The following is a 7,553-nucleotide window of genomic DNA, read 5'->3' on the forward strand; positions in this document are numbered from 1 at the left end:
CAGGAACTGACCACATTTCCTCCTTTATTAAATAGGATCCTCACTTTTGCCCTAAACACCTCACCTGGCTGTCCTGGGGGCTGAGTAAGAACCAGGAGGTTAAAATGCTCTGAGGAAGATAAACTGACACCATCTTGACTGGTGCCCTGCCTCCTCCACTGGGGTCCTGGGCCTATGGGATTTCAGGAGAGGGAGGGGGGCTGAGATCTTGGTCCCTTCAAGCATTTGCCCTTCCCAGGTTGCTCCCCATGGGCGTGGTCAAGAATGCTCACCTCCAGGCCCCTCTCTGCCTGCTCACTTTAGTCGGGGCATGAGATGGCTCTGGGTCCTGCCATCCCTTGGCCAGGGGCCTCTCGTGCTCTGTACATATCATTATCAGAAGGACTGCTCATTATTACCTATCTATTATTAGGGATATTAAGTCTGCCGCCAGTACTAATAATCAGATCTAGTACAAGTCAGATACATACTGGTGGAGCCTCTCCCCCATGCCATCCAGATCACATGTGCAAACACACACAAGGAAGGCAGGAAGTTGCCTGCCTGGACTTACGGAACTTTGGAGTGAGAAGAGTACTGGGAAGCCCTCCCATCCAACCTCCTTTTTATTGGACAGATGGGAAAACTGAGGCCCCACCCATGGCAGGGAATCTTCTCTGCTTTGTGGGTGTGTGCACACTGGGTTCGGTGAAGCCAGCTCTGAGTGCCTAATCATTCCCTTGCCCATCTGAGGAGAAGGTTGTAGAGAAGTGGCAGGTCCTGGGGTGTTTCCTTGAGATCATCCATCTCCTGGGCTCTAGCCTCCACCTTTCTCCTTTGACTACCCCCATATCCTCGTGGGCTTGGCATTGTCATCCCAAATAACTTCCTCTCCAAAACCCTTCCCACCTTAGGTAGATTGGACACGATCATGAGAAGGCCCAGAGCGTTTGAGCCTCCTCTCCAAAGCCACATGCTCTTTGGGTCCCAACGTGGGCTCCATGAACTCCTCCCAGAGGGAGCTGGGGGTACCTCTGACGGTGAACACGGCTGCAGTCTCTCTGCTAAGTGAACAGTCTGGTAATTGGGTTTTCTGATCATGGTGATGTGTGTGTGTGTGTGTGTGTGTGTGTGTGTGTGTGTGTGTGTGTCCTGATGCACATCCTACGCCTTTCTGATGGGCTGGTGTAGTCCTGGACATGGCTGTGGAATTTACAAGTGTAGGTGGGATCTCCAGCTGTCTCTGGGCAATCCGATTCCAGGGACATGCTCCATTCTGTGCGTGTGTGTGTTGGTGCCCAGGTTGGCTGTTGTTTGTCAGAAGCAGTAGTTTCAAGGTGGGGGAACAGGGCTTGAAGTAGACGAATCATGCATCCTCTGTGAGCATGGGGTGGAGGGTTAGGGTCAGACCTCCCAGGGGCTCTCTGTTGCATCCTGGGGGGGGTCTTGAGGAGTGCCCCTCTCTCTGAGCTTCCAGAGTAGCCATGAGAGCATAGGTTTCCTTTTCTCTGTGACTCACAGCTGGCTCTCGAGTCAAGTTTCCCGAGAGATCACGATTCAGCTAATTCTCTCCCCGGCCCCATTAATCTGAGCTGACTAAGCAAGAGCCACAGGCAGGGTAGAGACCCAGGGATGCTCACGATTGTAGTCATTCCTAAACAACCCAGCAGGCTTTCTTGCTTTAGCTTCTGTCCATCTCCCTGCCTTGGGCCTGGCCATGCAAAATAGATTGGTTATGCTCCCAGCCACCCCTGCCCCATACACATAAAGGTTGTCACTGCCTCCCTTTGGGGCCCTCTGAGCATGTCTTCATTTTCCCCTTCACCTGCCACACACCTGCAGTGTAGAGAGGTCCATTTGGACATCAGACCTCATCTTGTCCTGTTGTACCTGAACTCGTTTTTACTGTTTGGTCAGCATCCAGCCTTTAAGGTCCAGTGAGGACCAGGAAGCTGTGGGCTTCTCCAGGGATTATCCTATCCAATCAATCTTTTCCTAATGTCTATGGCTCTGGGCTTTCCCTGAACACTGGGAGAATGAGGAGGACATTCCAGGACCTGGCAGGGGCACTGATGAGGGGCATGGAAATCCAAAGGGGAACTCTGATCTGTGGAGAGACCCATCCTGGGGAGGTGGGAATGGTGTGGGATGGGCAGATGGGGCTAGGGATGAGGATGAAGGTGGTGCTGAGGAGGTGAGGTAGAGAGGGAAGAGAGGAATGGGGTTGTGGAGGTAGAGATGAAATTGGGGATCAGGATGAGGAATTGGATAGGAAGAGGACTTGGCTGGGGTTGGAGATGGGAATGAGGGTAGGGTTGGGATGAAAGGAGACAGGGATGGAGTGAAGGAGTTAGGGATGAGGTGGGGGTTGAGGTTGGAGTTGGGCACAGAGATGGAGGAAGGGGCAAAGGATGGGAATGAATAAAATGGAAAGACTAAAATTTTTCAGGGACCTTTGATTGACACTTCTGAGATGCACTCTCCCAGAGGTCATCATGTCATTCCCCTGCTCCTGGGCTTGTTGCCAGCCCAGCCGCACCCATCACAGATCAATGGTTACCACTCCACTCAGGAAACCACCTCCTGTGGTCACATTGTCCAGCTAAACTCAATTTAAAATGCTGAAACATCTCTCTAATGTCCGCCTCTCCTGCTGTAGAAGCTAATCTCAGCTTGCTAAACTTCCCCCTGCAGGCTTCAGCAGGGATGATGGTGAGCTGTGATTGGGAAAGAAAGAGGGAAGGGCATATCTGCAGGACCTCTGTCCCTGGCATCCCGCTGGGGAATAAGGGGAGACAGGTAGAAACACATCCTAACAGCCCCCTTCTCATCAGAGTAATAGTGGGACAGCAGGCACAGGGCCTTCTTTCTGTCCCTTCCTACGTACAAGCTCTTAAGAAATTTCAATGTGACTTAGTAACAGTGTCTGGCAATGTGCTTGAGCCCTGTGCAGGCTGTGGGGTTTCTGCTGGTCTATGAAGACTCAAGCTGGAAAGAGGGAGGTTAGACAACAGGAAGGACTTCCCAGCAGGAAGGATGGAAAGTCCATGGGAAGTGGTGCTGGGCTGCTTTAATAGAGGGCAGATGGGACTCTCCATGGGGGCCAAAGGAAGGTTTTCCCTGAGACCAAGGTGGGGACATAAATCAGCTTCCCAGAAGGCAAGTGTCAGCAAGTGGGCTTTCCCCCTTGTCTGTAACTGTCCTGGGGCTTTTCCCTTCTCACAGTGAATGAAGGCACAGCTGTTGGTAGGGGGCCATATGGGGAGAGTTTGTGAGTGAGACAAAGACGGGGAGCAGGGAGGGTTCCCAAACCCCCCTAATCTTTCTCTGACCTTCCCAGGAGCAGAATTGAGAGGATTCTGGAATTCCCTGAGCCCCTGGGAAATAAAGTCCTCTGAGAACTCCCTGGCATTCCCGGGAGAACAGGTTCCTGGCCCTGGGAGGTGAGTGAGGCACCGGGCCTGGGGGGGCAGCGTGCCCCGGCAGGCCCTGGAGCCGGGAGCTGAGCTCGGCAGAGGCAGCACGGGCGGGGCTGGGCGGGAGCTGGGAGGACATGTGCCTCTCCTCTCGGCACCTTCGCTCCTGAGGACCTGAGCCTCCCCAGGACCTAGCCCCTCTCTGGCCCCGCCGGGCTTACCACAAGACAGGGGGCCAGGAATTGAGATGCTGGCCCCATCGGTTGGGGAATGCCTGCGTCCCGGGGGTCAGGGAATGACCAAGGGTCTAAAAAGGCCTGAGCCAGGCTCAACAGGGACAGGACTGGAGTGCAATGCACCCTCCCCTTCTCACCCTCCAGTCAGCCCAGAGGAACTGGGTTTTATCAGTGGGGAAAAGAGAAGCCTATGGGAGCAAGCAGGGGTGGATCCTGCAGCTGTAGAGACTTCAGTCCAGGAAGGACTTCAAGACTGTGAGGGAATGACCCAGTTTCCTCCTTCGGGAATAGGAAAGTGAGGAGGGGGCAGACCTCTTTGGTGTGGGAAATGACCAGCCTAGCGGCAGGGGAGATGGATGAGATGGCTTCTCAAGAGCATGGGCCCTCTCCACCTGGGTTCTTTCCCGCTGACCAGCCATGCCTGGTCACAATGCACACACACACGTATCTCCCCATGCCTGTAGGTGCAGAGAGAAGAGGCAAACACGCCCACTTATTCGAGTCTATTCTTAATCTAACTTGCTTCTTTGGACGTTTAGGGAGGCCTGGGGACTCCACGGGGAATGCCAGAACCTTACCTGATCAGATTGGGGTCGGCGGGAAGCCATGAGAGCCAGAGGGGTCTTCCTGCTGTTCTAGCCAGTTCCCTAAGGGCCTTTGATCCCCAGACCCCCAAGTCCAGGCATTGAGGGTCTAAGAGCTCCCTGCATATCCTGGGTCTGCTCTCCAGGCCTGTTGGTTTCAGGAGAATTGAGGGAGAGAGCCGTTTCTAGACCTCTGGGGTATTCTGCCTTGAGCTCAGCATCAGGTACCGGCCACAGCACCTGTTTGCCACCTGTCTGCTTCTCCACCAGGTGCACCATCTCCTTCCTGCAACCCAGACCTCCCCCGCCAGGCCCAGGCATCTAGGCCCGAACCAAGGCTACTCAGAGATACTGAATGATTCCTTGATCAACACATACCCTTGCACCACTCAGCCCCCAGAGCTGAGCTCTTCTCTCTCCACTTGGAAAAGCCACTAAATTAGGAATCTGCCTCCCTGTCTTTCAGCTCTAGTTTTCCAATTCTAGCCCTTCTGAGTCTTTATTTTCTCCCAGCACAGGGTGCCCAAGCACACTCTCTCCAATACACACACAAAATCCACCAAACACCAGAATGAAAAATCACAGTACAGCAAGAAGGATTGAAGTTAGGCAACCTGGAACAGGAAGAAGAGGGAGGAGCATGGAGGAGGGGGTCCTCCTTGGCCTCCAGGCACTCACCCCACTTCCTGATTCTCCCTTGAGCGTCAGTGAGAGGAAAGGGAGCACCCAGATGCTCCCAGTCACTCCTAGGGCCCATTAAAAAGGCAGGCCCCCTCCCCATATCCTGGCCCAGGCCCGCTGGCCTCCACGGCTGACTTGGGCCGGGTCTCCTCTTACCTGCTCAGTGAAGCAGGTCGGCGTGGGGGCCGGGGTCTGGGGGGCCAGGAGCTCCGTCTTTCTGTCAGTCAGTCAGCTCGGCTGTCCTGGGTCTGTGCTGACATCAGATGAGGGGAGGCAGCTGCTGGGTGAGCCAATAATTATGATATCAGCTTCCCCTTGCCCCGAGGGGCTGCTGCCAAAATGGGGAGACGAGCAAGGTGACTAAGAAGCTCGTTTGCTCCTTGGCTCTTGTTTGACAGGTACCGGCTCCTGTGCCCGCCCCAGCCGCGCCCTGGCCACCCCCTCCGGCCCCTCCCTCCTCCTGGACCAGCCCGGGCCCCCTGTCTCTGCCAGCGGGTGCAGCCTGTGGCCTGTGGATGAGGGGGCTGTCCTGTGGCCCCCACCTGCACCCCAGAACAGGGATAGCCGCCACGGGTGGGGTACAGGCCAGTTGGGACATGCACACGTGTGTCAGGAGAGCTGGGCCACCGCATGTATGTTCATGGAGCTGGTGAGGGGGTTCTGGGCAGCAGTTCTGGGTGGCTGCCCAGGATTCTCAGGCCTGCCGTGGATGGGCAATAGTTGTGACTCCTCAAGGGCCAGGCACAAGCATAGATTTGGTGGGGACTATCTATCTGTTCACGAGGTCCAGCCATCTGTCTGTCTCTCTCCAGTGCCTCTGACACCTTCAGGTGTGGGTGTGTGCACCCATGTGTCATGTATCCGTGACTTCCTCTGTATGTCCGTGGGTATGTGAGTGTCTCTGTGTGCTTGTATGGTTGTCCCCTGGGTTGGTGCGCATCTGTATCTATGTCTTTCCCCATGTCTGTGTGCGGATCTGTGTGCCTGTATCCAGGCCTGTGTCCATGTCCTCTTGTGTGTCATCTGTGTGTTTACACCCTCGTGTCTGTGTACACATCTCTAGTCTAGGTCAGCAGTCCTTCCCTGTATGTGTATCTGTTTGTCTGTGCAGGTGGAGCTGGAGGCCCTCTGGTTCTGTGTCGTGATTCCATTGCCACTCTTTATGGTCTGGATGATGGAAACAGAAATTTATGTGGTTGTGGCTTGGTCCTGGCCACATTTGGTCCTGGTTTGGTCTGGCCTCTCAGAGTCCACATTGGGGATGGAGTACCTGGTGAACCCTGGAAATTGGCCCCCACTGTTCTCACCTGGACTCAGACCTGGGGCCTGTCCCTGGCTCCCTGCCCAGACCCTGTCCCCACCTCCTACTCACTGTTCCCTTTTCATCTGTTTTGCTTCACCCCTATCTTCTGTCCATGACCATTTTTTCCCTCCTTCCCCTCCCACCTTGTCCTGGTCTCTGAGGCCACGTGTATCTCTTCCTGGAACTAGAGGCTCCAAGGACCTAGTGGTACAGCTGCTGCCCAGCACAGCCTGGGATTTGGTTTCCGGCCTGAGGGTGTGGACAGGCCATCTCCTCTCTACTTACTCTACTTCATTCCAAGAGGGAGGTAATGTCAACCTTGGCTGGGGGATCATAATGTCATCTGGTACCAGTGTGGTGTAGACTAAAACATTTGGAGACTTCTTGGTCTAGGCAGGGAATGTCCATTTCAAAAGATCGTGCTGAGGCAGATAACAACGGAGTCCTCTGTGCTTGAGGTTATCTGTGTCATCTTCCATACTTACCACTCTGAGCCTCAGTTTCCTCCTCTGTTAACAAAGGAATAGTATTATTCATCCACAGAGTAGTTGCGGATTAAATAAGATTATAATGTATCAAGTTCCCAACGCAATCCCTGGCATGTAGTAGATGCTCAATAGACTTGTGCCCCCTTTCTATTTATCAAGCCCAGTGGTGCTGGGTGGGGAATGAGGATGAGCTGTCTAGCTCACTTGGGTAGAGGAATTGTGTTCTGGGGCTAGAACAGGGGCCCTGCCTCAATCCACCTTTCTCTGGGACTCACATTAGCAATCAAAGCCTTGCTCCCTTAACCTGACAATCAGTGGAGTTTCACAGTGAAAGGGCAGCTGTCAGGACCTTCTAGTGTGTTTGCTAATTGCTTCTATCTGATGTATACAGGGCTAATTATTATTCTAGACTCAGAGATATTTCTTTACTGATACTCTGGGCAAAGAGAACCATGAAAGTTGTAAATTGGAGGCTGCTATCATTGCTATCAAATTAACCCTATTTTGAAGGCCCTAATCATTGCAATAAGATAAGAAGAAAAAAAGGGACATAAATATGAGAAGCAAAGTGCAAAATCTTTAAGAATTACAAATGATGTGATTGTTTACTTAGGAAATCAACTAAAAACTGTTAGAACTAATGAGAGAATTTAGTAAGGTAGTGGAATATATGTTAAGTATAGAAAAATCAAAATCATTTCCATACTACTAAAACAACCAGTTGGAAAATATAAGGAGACAAAAGATCCAATTCACAATAGCAATATTATAAAACATTCAGGAATAAATAATAAAAAAATACAAAAAATGTACATGAAGAAAACAATAGGACTTTATTGACAGACATAAGATAAACCCTGAATAAC

The sequence above is a fragment of the Camelus dromedarius genome, chromosome 16 (genome assembly GCF_036321535.1).
Source record: "Camelus dromedarius isolate mCamDro1 chromosome 16, mCamDro1.pat, whole genome shotgun sequence".
Lineage (NCBI taxonomy): Eukaryota > Metazoa > Chordata > Mammalia > Artiodactyla > Camelidae > Camelus > Camelus dromedarius.